This window comes from Gekko japonicus, unplaced genomic scaffold (genome assembly GCF_001447785.1).
Source record: "Gekko japonicus isolate JY-2015 unplaced genomic scaffold, Gekko_japonicus_V1.1 scaffold426, whole genome shotgun sequence".
NCBI lineage: Eukaryota > Metazoa > Chordata > Lepidosauria > Squamata > Gekkonidae > Gekko > Gekko japonicus.
The window spans coordinates 950,066-965,929 of NW_015160848.1; positions in this window are offsets into that span (position 1 = coordinate 950,066).

Consider the following 15,864-nt stretch of genomic DNA (forward strand, 5'->3'; position numbering starts at 1 on the left):
AGGGTGGCTTACAAGGCCATTGGCCTCATAAAAACATTAAGACAATAAAAAACAGTTAAGATGATGATGATGATGATGATGATGATGATGATGATGATGATGATGATGATGATGATGATGATGATGATCATGATGATCATGATCATGATGATGATCATGATGATGATCATGATGATGATCATGATTATTATTATTATTATTATTATATTCCACCTGTCTGAAATTTGGCAGTAGGGATGCCCTACGGGAGTAGTAAAAGCTCTTTGGATTTTTTTTTCAAATTTGGATGAAAGACCACGAGGATACAGGCCCAAGCAAAATGGAAGGGGTCTTCCACTGAAACCCATGACAAATAATAACAAAAGGGACTTACGAAAAATTAAATAATAACAAAAGAAGCCGTAAGGAAACAAACCCATAAAAATATCTTAACAAAATGGACCCTTTTCAAAATAATAACAATAACAAAAGAAACAAAACACATTTCCAGACACCATTCCTTTTTAGACACGCAACATTTTCACAAATGTTTTTGTGTAAATGTAAATAATCTTGACAACAATACGTTACAATGTGTTTGTGAGAGCCAGTTTGGTGTAATGATTAAGAGCACGGACTCTAATCTGAGAGAGCCGGGTTTGATTCCCCACTCCTCCACATGCAGCTGCTGGTGTGACCTTGGGTCAGTCACAAGTTCTCTCAGAGCTGTTCTCTCAGGAGTAGTTCTCGAAAGAGCTCTCTCAGCCCCACTTACCTCACAGGATGCCTGCTGGGGGGAGGCAAAGGGAAAGGGATTGTAAACCACTGAGATTCCTTCGGGTAGTGAGGAGTGAGGCATAAATCCAATCTCTTGTTGTTGTTGTTGTTGTTTATTTATTCAATTTCTAGTCACCACTCACGCAAAGAGTCTTGTGGTGACTTACAGTAAAACCAGTAAGCTAAGAAACAACATAAAAACAAATAATATAAAATATTAACATTAAAATACATCACTATCACCATACCACTATTAAAACAGACCAAATATGTGGTTACCCTCCAAAGGCTAATCTAAATAATTCAGCTTTGCATGCCCTTCAGAAACTAAGGAAGGCCGGCTGGGCTCAGGTGTCATTCGAGAGTACATTCCACGGGATAGGAGCCACCAATGAGAAGGCCGTTCCCTTGGTGACAGCTAACCAAGTCACCCTGGTAACATATTACCAAAGATTTCAGTGTTTTCAGTGTCGTCAAGTTTAGCTGGATACGTGAACATGCTGGCAATCCTACAAACCATTACTCTATGACAGACTTTTTGTTCAAATAACATGCTTTCTTTTGTTTCCCACCTTCAACTTTTATTTTATCCTACTTCTCTGATGGAAAAATAATAATTAATATGTGCTATAGGAGCATTAGAGGCAACAGTTTGCCTCTTTTTCTCAAGAATTGGGTATAGTTGCCATTTCGCTTACAGAAACCAAAGACATTCATTATTGTTTTATATTCTGTAAATACGACAAACAGTAAAATTCCATATGCTAAGTTATTTTTTTTTTTGAAATTTATTTTTCCATTTTTCATTTCACAAAAATATATAGGTATATTCATTTTATACGTATACAGTTCTTAATGTAAATTTCATATTTCTCATTTATCATCAATTATCTATTACTAGAAAATACTCAGGTCTCAGTTTATCTTCTTCATCTTTAGCCAGGTATAAATTATTTCCCATCCTTCCCAGAAAAATTCCTCTGGTTTGTTTTGTAGTACTGAGCTGCGGTGGCTCAAGTGGTTAAGACGCTGAACTGCAGGCTGTGGAAGGTCAGTAGTTCAGCGGTTCAAGACCCGGGTGCCGCAAGACAGGGTGAGCTCCTGTCTCTAGTTCCAGCTCCTGCCAACCTAGCAGTTCGAAAGCAAGAAATTGCAAGTAGATAAATAGGTACCACTTCAGTGGGAAGGTAACAGCGTTCCGTGCGCCTTGGTGTTTAGTCATGCCGGCCACATGACCACGGAAACGTCTTCGGACAGCGCTGGCTCTTCGGCTTTGTAACGGAGATGAGCACCGCAACCCTAGAGTCGGATTCGACTGGCTTTCGAGCAAGGGAACCTTTACCTTTACCTTTTTACTCAATTTGTCCATTTCTGCTATTTCTAAAATCTTGTACTTACATTCTCTTATAGATGGTATGGATTTTGACTTCCAATGCTTTGCTATCAGAATTCTTGCTGCTGTTAATACGTATACTATTATATGTGTGTGGTTTTTTATTGTATCTGGAATCATGTTTAATAGATATGTTTCTGGTGTTAATGGCATATGGATTCTAAATATATCTAAAAAAATGTTATAGATTTCCCCCCCAAAAGGTTTGGATTTTAGCGCACCTCCACCATATATGTATGGATGTTCCTATATTCCTTCTGCATCTCCAGCAGGTATTTGATGCTTTCGGAAAGCATTTAGCAATTTTTGCAGGGGTCCAATGCCACCTGTAAAAATTTTTGTATATGTTTTCCTTATAAGGAGTCGCGTTCATAAATTTTATTGATTTCCACGTTTTTATCCATTGATCCATTTCTACTATGTGACCAATCTCTTTTATCCAGGCTGTCATTGGACAGCTAAATTATTGATGATATATTTTATATTGGTAGATCAGAAAAAGAAGTCCAGGTTTGATAGGAGAGTAAATATTACATACATTTCATTTTCTACCTAAATTCTATTTTTTTCCGGGGGGGGGGGGGAAATATTTTTTTCATGGCTTCAAAATATCAGGGAATTTCATTTCTGTAGTGTGGCCCACACAGTGCCTTGTGGTAAATCCTCCTCCTCCTTGGTGTAGTGGTTAAGTGTGCGGACTCTAAACTGGGAGAACCGGGTTTGATTCCCCACTCCTCCACTCGCAGCTGCTGGATGACCTTGGGCAAACCACAGTTCTGACAAGAGCTTGAAAGGGAAGTTCTGGAATGAGCTCTCTCAGCCTTGCCGACTTCACAAGGTGTCTGTTGTGGGGAGGGAAAGGAATTTGTAAGCTGCTCTGAGACTCTGAGTGAAGGTTGGGGTATAAATCCAATCTCTTCTTTCTTCTCTCCTCCTCCTCCTTCTCACTGCTCCCTCAAAGATCTTCTTGAAGGAGGTAGCAAAAGGTAACTAACAATAAAAGTTCAAATTTATACAAATACAAATGGTAGGATTCAGACTGAATTTCCCATTAAAGGAAGGCATTTCACCAGAGGAATATAAATTATTTGCCACCCCCTTCCCTTTGAAGTCTGCCAAGCCCCCAAATGGTTCACTCTCTTCCAGGAAGACCATTTCTGGAAGATCAGTGAGCTAGAGTGGGAGAGGGGAAGCAGCAAAGTTCAGTGGCTATTAACCACAAGGTATAGATAGGAACTCTTGGTCTGGGGCAAGTGATGCTCTGTATTCTTGGGGGGGCAACAGTGGGAGGGCTTCTAGTGTCCTGGCCCCACTGCTGGACCTCCTTATGGCACCTGGTCTTTTTCGCCACTGTGTGACACAGAGTATTGGACTGGATGGGCCATTAGCCCGATCCAACATTGGCTTCTCTTATACTCTTATGTTCTTACGATAGGAACTCTCAGTCTGGGTCAAGGGATGCTCTGCATTCTTGGTGCTTGCGAGGGGGGCAACAGTGGGAGGGCTTCGTGTCTTGGCCCCACTGCTGGACCTCCTGATGGCACCTGGTACTTTTGGCCACTGTGTGACAGAGTGTTGGATTGGATGGGCCATTGGCCTGATCCAACATTGGCTTCTCTTATGTTCTTATGATAGGAATTCTCAATCTGGGGCAAGGAATGCTCTGTATTCTTGGTGCTTGTGGGGGGGGCAACAGTGGAAGGGCTTCTAGTGTTCTGGCCACACTGCTGGACCTCCTGATGGCACCTGGCATTTTTAGCCACTGTGTGACAGAGTGTTGGACTGGATGGGCCATTGGCCTGATCCAACATTGACTTCTCTTATGTTCTTATCTTATGTTAACTGATGGAAGGACCTCCCATTAACAGAAAATTCAGCCTGGATGCAAACCATAATATCTTTTTTAAAAAACCCAATCAAATCTATCTCAGGCAGTAAAACCTTCTGAATATAATTGTTAAAACTTTAAGTTGACTGATTAAATCAAAAACAGTTAAGCAACCAAAGTCGTAAAAAACCTGGCCATACAATCATCTCTTAAATGCCTCAGCAGATGAATAAAAGGTTAGATTAAATCATAAAAATGGTAGGATAGTGCAGTTCAAAACCTGGCTGAATAAGAAATGTCTTAACCTGGTAAAAGGTAAAGGTAAAGATTCCCTTGCTTGAAAGCCAGTCGAATCCGACTCTAGGGTTGCGGTGCTCATCTCCATTTCAAAGCCGAAGAGCCAGCGCTGTCCGAAGACATTTCCGTGGTCATGTGGCTGGCATGACTAAACACCAAGGCGCACGGAACGCTGTTACCTTCCCACCGAAGTGGTACCTATTTATCTTCTTGCAATTCCTTGCTTTCGAACTGCTAGGTTGGCAGGAGCTGGAACTAGAGACGGGAGCTCACTCCGTCATGTGGCACCCAGGTCTCGAACTGCTGAACTACTGACCTTCCACAGCGTCTTAACCACTTGAGCCACCGCATGCTAATTGACTGATCAAGGAATAAGTTAGCACGTGGAAAGGACACCACCACTTAGAAAGGTTGAAACTGCTCCTCCTCTGGCCTCACTTTTGCAGTTTTGGGCATAGAGAGTAGATGACAAAGTTAACCAGTGGGCTAAACAATATGGAAGGAGGTGGTCATTCAGGTACCCTGATCCAAACTCTTTAGTGCTTATAATGGAAGTGCTGGCCCTTTTAACTGTGTCCACTAATAGATAGGCAGCTGGGGGAGATCTTTCAGAAGAAGGAGAAAGCTATGCTTACATCCAAAGAAAGAGAAATGTGTGTTACCACTACATGCCCCCCCCCATTTTAAATGAAACAAGAAAAAAAAAACATGCACAAAAGTTCTATATTGATGGGATATAAATTTACAAATATAGACCGCCAGTTTGGTATAGGGGTTAAGAGCGGCGGACTCTAATCTGGAGGACCGGATTTGATTCCCTCATTCCTCCACATGAAGCCAGCTGGGTAAGCTTGGGTCAGTCACAGTTCTCTCAGGGCTCTCGCAACCCCACCTACCTCACAGGGAGTCTTTTGTGGGGAGAGGAAGTGTAAGTCACTCTGAGAGTCCTTTAGATAGTGAAAAGCGGGGTATAAAGACGAACTCCTCCTCCTCCTTCTTATCATTAGATACGGCCAGGGGTCATTGCGTAGATGGCTCCAGAGCAGCTCATTAGCATAACTCATTAGCATAACTCATTTGCATATGCCACACCCCCTGACCTCACCGGAAGTGTGTCAGAAGGCAACACCCACTGCTCAGGCTCCACTGGACTGTTTTGGATTGCTAGCTATTGGGGGGAACGTGCAGATCTGCCCTCACAGAGGAGGGAGAGCTTGTACCTGAAGGCGGGCCGGGGGGGGGGGGTTTTGCAATTTTACCTGGCTGCTTCTTGCTCCTCGTGATCCAACTGAGGGCTGCTGGGAGCAGGGGGCGGGGCTTGTTGCATGTGCCCACCCCCTGGGCTCCTTACTGCCAGAGCTCCGCTCCTGTGCGCTCCCACAGGAAATGACCCCTGGATATGGCAAGGGATGTTTATGAGCCATGACAGCTAAATGGAAACCTGCATATTCACAAGGAGTGTACCTCTGAACACTAGCTGTGGTGGGGCAACAACATGGTAAGGCTTTGAGTTCTATGCCTTTGTTGTCCCAGAGTAAGGTTCTTAACCACCAAGTAGAGCCTGGATTTCTCTCAAAATTACCACAAGACTACAGAGATTGGTTCTCCTGGAGAAAATGGCAGCTTACATGGATGGACTCTATAGTGTCACCTACCTGTTGTCCCAGAAGTATTTGGTTGTCCAGTGAGAGAAATATGATCCTGGATTATGTGGACCTTCTGTCCGATCTTGTGTACATTGTGAAGTCTTTTGGGTAGGGAGCTGGAGTCCTTCCTGTAAAGGATCCTTTTCTTGTGAAGTGACTCTTATTTTATTTTTTTAATAATAATGTAGTAGGGATATGGCAGAACTGTTTTGGTGACTGGTCTTGCTGCAAGTGCCAAATATTTGCCAAACTTTCAGCATACTACATCTTGGCGGTGGGGGATCCTTACGTGGGTTGTTGAATTAAGGCTGCAGTCTAATCTGGGAGAACCGGGTTTGAAGAAGAAGAAGAAGAAGAGATTGGATTTATACCCCACCCTTCACAACCCAAAGGTGTCTCAGAGTGGCTTACAATCTCCTTTGCCATCCCCGCCCCACAACAGACACCCTGTGAGGGAGGTGAGAGAGCTCTTGACAGAAACTGCTCTTTTTCAAGAACAGCTCTTATCAGAACTACGGCTTGCCCATGGTCATCCAGCAGGTGCAAGTGGAGGAGTGGGGAATCAAACCCGGTTTTCCAAGATTAGAGTCCGTGCACTTAACCACTACACCAGACTGGCTCCACACTACTCCACATGCAGCTGCTGGTGTGACCTTGGGCTAGTCATGAGTTCTCCAATGGCAGTTCTTGAAAGAGCTCCCTCAGACCCACCTACCTCACAGGGTGACTGTTGTGGGGAGAAGAAGGGAAGGAGATTGGAAACTGCTCTGAGAATCCTTCCGGTAGTGAAGGATGGGGTATAAATCCAATCTCCTCCTCGTCCTCCTCTCCTTCTCCTTCACCTCTTCCTCCTCATCATGGCAGAATGAAGACACCACTTACTGGAACTGGGTGCCATATTAATAGTCTGGGACTGGTGAGGAAACTCTCTGTTCAAGGGGCACAGGAGAGAGAAATTACCTGAGATGAGATGGCAGGAGATTTCCTCTAAAAGGAACATTGGGATGAAATGGACAGTTTTCTCATTGGAACGAAAATCCAAGGACCATAGAAAGAAGATCCAAGGGACATCGAGGGAAACCAAAGAAACATTGATTGACACTGGGAGAATTTCTCAGTGGGGTCCATCCAACACAACAAGCACTGGAACACAGAGAACACGCTGCCAATGACTCAGCACCGTTTCCTGCTGATGGGCATAATTCTTTGAACAAGACGTTACAAGGAAAAGCCTGATCGGTATCTTGCGTTCCTGGCAGGTGTTCAAAGAAACTAAAACAGCTTACACCTGTTTAAGGAAGAAACTCATTATGTCATGTTGAGTACAAAGAAATACTTTGATATATTTATGACCATTAACAGCTTAAACATTAAACGACTCTCCAGGCTACTTTGTAAATCTAGAATAACCCTGAACAGCTTCTTTTCATGCAGCTATTCTTCTCCATGGTACCCACCCTCAAGACAGATTTGGGAGCTTGAACAAGTACAAGTGGATTGAACTCCTTCCCAAAACCCAGACATAAGAACATGAGAGAACCTAATGGTGGATCAGGCCAATGGCCCATCTAGACCAACAATCTGCCACACAGTGGCCAAACATACCAGGTGCCATCGGGAGGTCCAGCAGTGGAGCCAGGATACTAGAAGCCCTTCCACTGTTGCCCCCCCCAAACACCAAGAATACAGTGCACCACTTGACCCACACCAAGAGAGCCAGTTTGGTGTAGTGGTTAAGTGTGCGGACTCTAATCTGGGAGAACTGGGTTTGATTCCCCACTCCTCCACTTGCACCTGGCTGGATGACCTTGGGCAAGCCGTAGTTCTGACAAGAGCTGTTCTTGAAAAAGAGCAGTTTCTGTCAAGAGCTGTCTAAGCCCCACCTACCTCACAGCATGTCTGTTGTGGGGCTGGGGCGGGAAAGGAGTTTGTAAGCCACTCTGAGACACCTTTGGGTAGTGAAGGGCGGGGTATAAATTCAATCTCCTCCTCCTCTTCCTCCTCCTCCTCCTCCTCCTCCTCCTCCTCTTCTTCTTCCTATACCTTGTGGCTAATAGCCACTGATGGACCTCTGCTCCATATGTTTATCCAATTCCCTCTTGAAGCCGTCCATGCTTGTAGCTGCCTCCACCTCCTGTGGCAGTGAATTCCATGTGTTAATCACTCTTTGGGTGAAGAAGTGCTTCCTTTTATCCATTCTAACCCACCTGCTCAGCAATTTCATTGAGTGCCCATGAGTTCTTGGATTGTGAGAAAAGGAGAAAATACTTCTTTCTCTTCCTGTTCTATCCCATGCATAATCTTGTAAACCTCGATCATGTCACCCCTCAGTCGTCGTTTCTCCAAGCTAAAGAGCCCCAAGCACTTTAACCTTTCTTCATAGGGAAAGTGCTGCAACCCTTTTATCATTCTAGTTGCCCTTTTCTGCACTTTTTCCAATGCTATCATATTCTTTTTGAGGTGTGGTGACCAATGCTCCCTATAAGCTGTGGAGTCTTGTGAGCAAAAATCCTACTTTGTGAGCTCCTGGCATTAAAGTCGTGAGCGAGCAATTTGGCTATTGCAGAAATTAGTTTGTTCTAGAGCCCTCCTTCCTGAGCTAAGACAAAAATATGTGAGCCGGGGGCTAAAAAACTGTGAGCTAGCTCACACTAATTCAGCTTAGAGGGAACACTGGTGGTGACCAGAACTGTACACAGTATTCCAAATGAGGTTGCACCATCATTTTATATTGGGACATTATAATACTGGCTGATTTTCCCCCCAGTTCCCTTCCTAATAATCCCGAGCATAGTGCTGGCCTTTTTAATTGCAGTCACACACTGTCTTGACATTTTCAGTGAGTTATCTACTATGACTCCAAGATCTCTCTCTTGGTCAGTCTCTGCCAGTTTGGACCCCCTCAACATGTATTTCTAGTTAGAATTTTTGGCTGCAATGTGCATCACTTTGCACTTGGCCACATTGAACCCCCATTTGCCAGACTGACACCCACCCATCCATCTTTGGCAGATCCCTTTAGAGTGCCTCACAATCCCCCAGACTCCCTCATCTTCTTCAGCTATGGTCACTACACCACAGAACCATAAGAGACAAGTGAGTTATCACAATGAAGACCTATACCAGAAATGGTAAATCATGGCCTATGACATCGGCCTGAATGACATGGATTGTGTATGGAAACATGAATGTGACTCTTCCATCATGGCTCCCAATAAATTACTAGAATCCCGTTGCAGTTTTCAGCATGCTTTATCCCACATAGGTTTCTAGTGGAGATACATACATGAACACTTTAGAAGCTGCCTTGCACTCAATCATATCATTGGTCCATTAAGGTTACTCGTGTCTGCTCAAACCTGCAGCAGCTCTCCAGGGTCTCAGGCTGAGGTCTTTTGCATTACTTACTCCCTGGTCCTTTTAATGAGGAATGCCAGGGATTGAAGATGGGACCTTCTCTATGCCAAGTAGATGTTCTACCGCTGAGCCACAGCGCCTCCTCCAAGTACGTTTGAGGAAGAGGACCATCATTTTGATAATAACAATAATAATAATAATACATTTCAATTTATTGATCGCTCATCCTGCAGAGCTGCTGGCTCTGAGCGATTTACAGGTACACAAGTTTTCACAAGGGACTAACAATGTTTCATAGGGTAAGGGAGGACAACATATAATTCTTTAAATAGCACACTTTTTGCAGCCGACGGGGATTTTGTTCAGCCGTAAGCTTCAGGCGTGTTCCGGACGGCATTCACTTTTTCGGTGTGGCTAGATGACGTCAGTTCTTCCAGGACTGCTTTTGAGTCGTAGTGCCGCACTGCCACCAACTTGATGAGAAGGTTAAGATTGTTCAGGAAGGCACTGTCCACCATAAATCAAGAGGATTAGATCCTCTAAAGGTAAAGATTTCCCTTGCTCAAAAGCCAGTCGAATCTGACTCCAGGGGGCGGTGCTCATCCCTGTTTTCCAAGCTGAAGAACCAGCGCTGTCCAAAGACCTCCCCATGGTCATGTGGCCGGCATGATTAAATGCCGAGGCATATGGAATGCTGTTTCCTTCCCACCGAAGTGGTACCTATTTATCTACCTGCAATTTCTTGCTTTCAAACTGCTAGGTTGGCAGGAGCTGGGGCCAGAGACGGGAGCTCACTCATCACACGTCACTAGGGTCTTGAACTGCTGAACTACAGACCTTCTGGTCTGCAGCTCAGCACCTTAACCTCTGAGCCACTGTGGCCCCATTAGGGCCTCTAGATTAGAGCATTAATACAGTCTCTGAGTCTTAAATCCATAAGGGTGCATTCACACATATAAATAATCTCATGACTGCAGGTATTTGAAAAATTTGCACACCCAAGTTGGTGCAGACATGTTGTCTCTCACTCCAAAGGACAACTCTAGAACCAATGAGTGCAAATTTAAATGACATCGATTTTGGCTAAGGACTAAGAACGTCTTTCAGACCCTAAAAAAAATGTTCAGGATTGTGGAACAGACTGCCTAGACCAGTGATGGCGAACCTTTTAGAGACCGAGTGCCCAAACTGCGACCCAAAACCCACTTATTTATCGCAAAGTGCCAACACAGCAATTTAACCTGAATACTGAGGTTTTACTTTAGAAAAAAACAACTCATACACTAATTCAAGATGATCCCAACAAAGTAAGGAAAGCAATCCCAAATGCTTTCATTTACTTAAAATTATTTGGCAGAGAATTCGACACTTTAATGATCGTCTGGGCCTGGCTGGGGCGATGGCACGCGTGCCCACAGAGAGGGCTCTGAGTGCCACCTCTGGCACCCGTGCCATGGGTTCGCCACCACTGGCCTAGACAGCTGTTGGATTCTTGTTCGCAGGAAGTATTGAAACAAAAGCTGAATGGCCATCTGTCAGGGGAAGGTTGTAGTTCCATACTCCTACAAGGAGTAGGGCATTCGTCTAGACAACATAGTTCAGCTGTGGAATTGGCTGCCTAGGGAGGTGGTGAGCTTTCTCTTACTGGCAGTCGTCAAGCAGCCGCTGGATGAACACTTGTCAGAGGTAGGTCCTGTTCATACTTGCTGGGAAATGTGGGGGGGGGGAGGCGTGGCTGTTTGCGGTGGCACACTGTGTCCCGCTGCAAACACGATCAGACGCGACGGCAGTTTCCTTCATTGGTGCATGTTCCCGGCGCACTCCAACAACGCAAGAGGAGCACGCTGGAGCGATCACACAAGGAGAGTCCGGCAGCGGCCCGTCACAAGCCGTTTGCTAGTGGACTTTCAGGGGTAGCTTTTTACCCTGCATCTTCGGCTGGCTGTGACAGCTGCACTATGCTGGCCAGATGTTGCTGTGTGATCGCGCCTTTATAATCCGCCCGGCATTCGTGCCGCTTCAGCGGCAACTTCTGCATCTGATCGGCGCCGTACTTTAGCTGATCCTTCACTGAGCCGGGAGTTGATGGCCTATACATCACCTTCCAGTTCTATCTTCCTTCCCTTCTGTGTCTTCCAAATGAATCCAGTTTTAGATGATAACTTCCTTGGCTAGTGTTGTGAGAATTTTGGGTGCGTGGGTGTGTGCCTGCACATGTCTGTGAAAGAGTGTTTAACCCTGTCACCCACACTTTCCCTCCCCAGTTCGTGTGTCTCCTGTCTGTTGCCCCTTACCAAAGGCAGAAGTGCAAGCTTGGAATTCACTATTGCTTCTCCACCTATTTCTCACATCTGAGAATGAATGATGCAACACCCCGGAAAAATGTTATCATTTCACCCTTTAGTTTTCTTGAAGATCCATGATAGCTTTTGAGAACCATTGCTATATTTGGAATGCCAATCCATAGGTGTGACATACACAAAAGGAGAAAAGGGAAACAAGATGTAAAAAAAAGTCTGTGTGAATAACCAATAACCCATAAATAACTGGAAGGCCAGATAATGAAACTGAAGCTCAAATACTTTGGCCACCCAATGAGAAGGGAGCACTCACTGGAGAAGACCCTGATACTGGGAAAGATTGAAGGTCAAAGAAGACGGGGACGGCAAAGGATGAGATGGTTGGACAGTGTCAGCGACGCAACGAACATGAAATTGAGCCAACTTCAGAGGACAGTGGAAGACAGGGGGCCTGGCGAGAGCTGGTCCATGGGGGTCGCGAAGAGTCGGACTCGACTGTGTGACTGAACAAAAACAACTGGATTTAATAATGACATATTACTATAATAATATGTAAATAACCTATAACCACAATCTAGTGCGTAAATCAATACTTCATAAATACAATGTAATAAATATCACATACAAAGCATCTAGGTCATATACAAAGTTCTTTCCAAATTATTTTATGAAAAGCAACTATAGTCTCTATAGTTGATATAAATAACACATGCATGTTGGATTCCAAATGATGCATGTAACTCCTTTGAGTAGATATTTATTATTTTGTATTTATGAAGTACTGACTTATGCACTATGTTGTGGTTATAAGATATCTAGGTAAAGTATAGGTAAAGGTTCCCTTGCTCGAAAGCCAATCGAATCCGACTCTAGGGTTGCGGTGCTCATCTCCATTTCAAAGCCGAAGAGCCAGCGCTGTCCGAAGACGTTTCCGTGGTCATGTGGCCGGCATGACTAAACACCAAGGTGCACGGAACGCTGTTACCTTCCCACTGAAGTGGTACCTATTGATCTACTCGTAATTTCTTGCTTTCGAACTGCTAGGTTGGCAGGAGCTGGAACTAGAGACGGGAGCTCACTCCATCATGCGGTACACTCGGGTCTTGAACTGCTGAACTACTGACCTTCCACAGCCTGCAGTTCAGCATCTTAACCACTTGAGCCACCGCAGCTCAATTATTATCTACATATTATTATATTACTATATCATCATTAAATCCAGTTATTTATGGGTTATTGGTTATACACATATACTTTTTTATATCTTGGATTTAATCCATAGGTGTGAACACGAGACCTATATTGCCCATCTAGTCCGACACTCTGTCACACAGTGGCCAAAAATACCAGGTGCCATCAGGAGGTCCAACAGTGGGGCCAGGACACTAGTAGCCCTCCCAGTGTTGCCCCTCCAAGCACCAAGAATACAGAGCATCACTTGACCCAGACATAAGAACATAAGAGAAGCCAATGTTGGATCAGGCCAATGGCCCATCTAGTCCAACACTCTGTCACACAGTGGCCAAAAATACCAGGTGCCATCAGGAGGTCCAGCAGTGGGGCCAGGACACTAGAAGCCCTCCCACCGTCGCCTCCCCCAAACCACCAAGAATACAGGGCATCTCTTGCCCCAGCCTGAAAGTTCCTATCTATACGTTCTGGCTAATAGCCACTGATGGACCTCTGCTCCATATGCTTATCTAATTCCCTTTTGAAGCTGTCCATGCTTGTAGCTGTCACCACCTCATGTAGCAGTGAATTTCATGTGTTAATCACTCTTTGGGTGAAGAAACATACTTTATTCAGACATTCTGAAGCAAACAGATACAGTCATCAAAGCTTCCACTACGATAATCGCTGGGAAAGAGCAAATAAGCCAAATACTGTGCGGAAGACTGAGAATATCAAAGATCAAAGTGAAATTATAAGCAGCTTTGTCTGGAGCGGACATTCAATTAACTCCTTTTGGTTAACGTTTGTCACTTATTAAAGTAATCCTGATGCCGCGCACAAATTAGTTTGGGTCGCTTGCAAATTAAAGCCTCCGGCACAAAGAGGTGGATACAAAGCTTTTGAGGGGCCAGCAGGGGATAGAGACCGGATGGTATAAAAAGGCTCCCTGGCTTGGGATCTTCCAACAACTTCACCAGATCCTCCTTCCTTCTCTTGGCTTCCGCTCTTTGGTGAGACAATCTTGGTGAAGGTTTGTTGGGGAGGGAGAGGAGAGGAAGAGATGGGTAGTGTGGCAGGTCAGAAGTCTGCAAGAAGAAAGAACATAAGGGGGAGGTAGAAGACCGTAGCATGGCTTGAAGACAGAAGGGTAGGAGAAGATTCCTGGAGATGAGGCTCAAAAGAGAGACTGGGGCAGTGATGCTCTGTATTCTTGGTGCTTGGGGCGGGGGCAACAGTGGGAGTGCTTCTAGTGTCCTGGCCCCACTGCTGGACCTCCTGGTGGCACCTGGTATTTTTGGCCACTGTGTGACAGAGTGTTGGACTGGATGGGCCTTTGGCCTGATCCAACATTGGCTTCTCTTATGTTCTTATGTCTGGGTCAAGTGATGCTCTGTATTCTTGGTGCTTGGAGGGGCAACACTGGGAGGGCTACTAGTGTCCTGGCCCCACTGTTGGACCTCCTGATGGCACCTGGTATTTTTGGCCACTGTGTGACAGAGTGTTGGACTGGATGGGCCTTTGGCCTGATCCAACATTGACTTCTCTTATGTTCTTAAGAGAAGATTGGATGGACAATAGGGAGCAGAGGTCCATCAGTAGCTATTAGCCACAAGGTATAGATAGGAACTCTCGGTCTGGGGCAAGGGATGCTCTGTATTCTTGGTGCCTGGGTGGGGGGCAACAGTGGGAGGGCTTCCAGTGTCCTGGCCCCACTGATGGACCTCCTGATGGCACCTGGTATTTTTGGCCACTGTGAGACAGAGTGTTGGACTGCATGGGCCATTGGCCTGATCCAACATTGTCTTCTCTTAGGTTCTTATGTTCTTATTAGAATGTAAGAGGAGGAAGGATTTCTAAAGAGGGCTATCCTTTTCCTGGTTTTGAAGGACAAGCATGATCTTTTGGCTCCGGTTGGTGGGATTCAAGAAGCCCATCTCTGAGGGCTTTCCGGTCATGTGCAGTGTTCCCTCTAAGCTGAGTTAGTGTGAGCTAACTCACAGTTTTTTTAGCCTCCGGCTCACACATTTTTGTCTTTGCTCAGGAAGGAGGGCTCCAGAGTACACTAATATATGCAGCAGCCGAACCGCTCGCTCACAACTTTAGTGCCAGTAGTTCACGAAGTAGAACTTTTTCTCATAGGACTCCACACCTTAGAGGGAGCATTGGTCATGTGGTTCAAAAGGAAGGTTGTGTGGTTTGAGAGGAAGGGTGGAAGGTACAATGCTTAGTGTTAACCTTTTATGAGGAATCAGTCTTCCTTTGGTGGATGAAATGGAGCGGGTGCAGAGGAGAGCAGCGAGAATGATCGGGGGCCTGGAGACCAAGCCATAGGAGGAAAGGCTGAGGGCCTTGGGAATGTTCAGTCTGGAGAAGAGGTTGTTGAGGGGGGACATGATTTCTCTCTTCAAGTATTTCAAGGGCTGTCACTAAGAGGAGGGCAGAAAGCTGTTCCTGTTGGCAGCAGAATATCGGACTCACAATGATGGATTTAAATTAAGGGCGGGAAGGTACCAGCTGGATCTTAGGAAAAACGTTTTGACAGTCAGAGTTGTGCAAGAGTGGAATCAGCTGCCTGGGGAGGTGGTGAGCTCTCCCGCACTGGCAGTCTTTGAGCAGCAGCTGGTCAAACACTGGTCAGGGATGTTCTAGGTTGATCCTGCATTGAGCAGGGGGTTGGACTAGATAGCCTGGACGGCCCCTTCCAACTCTGTGATTCTAGGATTCTCTATGGATGAACTCAGTGAGGTAACTTCCATGGCCCTTTGTCACTATTCTGAAATTTCCTGATTATTGAAGATTGGGTTTTGATGGTTCATCCTTTTGGAAGATGATATAAATGAGACACAAGGGTGTAGACTTTCCAATTTCCCGGGGGGGGCTGGGGCTGGGCCAGAGGCATTGCTTTGCTAGGAGCAAGGGTGGCTCCCGGGGGAGGCTGAGTACCTTCCTGAAAATTTCGGCGGGGGCTGAAGCCCCGCCGCCCCCACGAAGATTACGCCTATGATGAGACAGACAACAACCCTCTGGCCATGATTTTGCAAGTATTTGGATAGGGAGTCAGAGAGTTTCAGAGTTGGACTAAATCGCTTAGATCTGGTTAGATTTTGAAGCTCT